Consider the following 2,018-nt stretch of genomic DNA (forward strand, 5'->3'; position numbering starts at 1 on the left):
GCCCAACTCCTCCGGCCCCGCCCCCTGGCCAGGAAGGCCTCCCATTGGCCCGACGTCAGCCTCGGCGTCGTGACGTTTCCGGCAGGTTGAGGTGCGGCTCGCGCGCTCCTCCCATTGGACCCGGCGCGCCGGGCAGGTAGCTGGCCTTGGATGATTGAGGCTCCACGCATCTTTCCGGGGCCCCACCAGCGACCCCCTTGGGATCTTGGCCAGGCAGTGACGAGGCTGTAGGGCTCCTGCCAGCACTTCCTCAAGAGCATTAAGCAATTAGAGCCAAAGCCACCGCCACTTCCACTTCTGTTGAATGTCAAGTGACACCCAGCTCCACTACTTACGTGGCACTTCCCTGGCAGGAACTGCCACACCTTAAAGTGGCCCTTCCACCCACCCTCACTAAGTCCCAGTGTCACCTGCATAGAATATTCTTCAGGGGTCCACATGCTGGTTTTTGAAGGCTCTGAAGTAGGATTCAGAAGTTAAAGATGAAAACGTCCAAGTTTTGTTTTAAAACCTTGTTGAACAGCCCAGGCAAATGGTCTTTATCTACCCTGGCCCAGAATGCCTCACTCTTTAAGATGTCCTGAAAAGGCTTGGCTTTTGAAAAGTTAGGTGTTGTTTAGGACTTTTGTGGGATGGATGGAGGCTCTGGGGTAGGCAAGGCTAGAAGACAGGAAGGAATGGCTAGTTAGGCTCTAGAATATGACTGCATTTATTTAAAAAAAAAAGTTGAACACACACACACACACACACACACACAAAGCCCTAACCTCATGCCGGGTCCTATTTTAAGTCCGACTCCTATTTCCACAAGCCATTCCTGTAACCTGTCCTTAGCCTTAGCCTTCTACTGCTCCTTACAGAATACAGCTCTTGGCCCTTCAAGCCCTGGCTTATGTATGTGCCTGGTGTGCTAAGGTAACCAGGATGCCCTCTTACACGTAGTTTGGGGTGCAGCTGTTGTACTTCCCGGTTCATTCAGGGAGTGCAAATGTTCTGAGCCCTCACAATGTAATGTAACAGATCGGAAATGCAGACTCCTTCCATCTCCTGCTTTTGCCTTGCTCAAAAGGGTCAAGTGGGGGGGGGGAGCATCCCAGGACATAGAGGGCTAAGCGCCACAGGCTCTTTATTGCTGCTAGGGGCTGGGTTTAGTTTTCTGGAGTTAGCCGCCCCCAATCTATGACTGTCTCAGAGGAAGGGCTTCTGGCTAGATTCTAGTTACCTCACATAGAGAAAGCAAATAAGTTCCTGGGCTAAAACTGCAGGGTGTTGAACTGCTGGCTCCAAAGCTCCGGTGGCTCTGGAGTAAGCCGGGAATGTTCAACAAAGGCTGTCAGGCAAGGGGCATGGGGCTTTGTTCCCAGAGTGAAGCTGGCATGGCATGGTTACAGCGGCAGGGTCTGAGGAGTATGGGGTTTTCCCAGCCCCTCAGTGTTGTCCAGCTCCCCCACCTCACTGGGGCTCTGCCAGGTAAACTCCAGGTGTGAGATTCCAAAGTGAGTAGCTCTTTGTGTTCCACACAGCTGTGCCTCCTGGGCCTATGCATTGCTCCAAGACATAGCTTTAACCCCTGGAAGACTCAGAACTATTATCCTAGGCTTTAATAGTGACTAACTCTCTTTGAAAAACAAACAAACAAAATCAAAACCAAAAAGAAAAGAGGCTAATTTTTTTTTTGAAGTGCTGGTGATTGAATCCAGGCCTTGTGCCTACCAGGCAAATTGCTCTGCCACTAAGCTACTTCCCCGTGCTGTTGGCATCCCTCACTGAAGAACAGCCAAAGCTGTTTACTTGACCCCTACCCACTAACGGTATAGGAAGCCTAGTAATTCCAAGGTCAGCTTTTTGGTACTGTCCTACTTAGATGTGGTCTCACTGAAATATAATCCCTAGCGGGCACTTTACAGCAAGGAATACTGTTGCATGGGCATAGCAGCATGTGCAGTGTGTGGGCTGGGCATGAAACCCAGGACCAAGTGTGTGCTAAGCAGAGAGTAGCACCGGGTCGCTCCTCTCAG

Source organism: Myodes glareolus, chromosome 8 (assembly GCF_982192425.1).
Source record: "Myodes glareolus chromosome 8, mMyoGla1.1, whole genome shotgun sequence".
Classification (NCBI taxonomy): Eukaryota; Metazoa; Chordata; class Mammalia; order Rodentia; family Cricetidae; genus Myodes; species Myodes glareolus.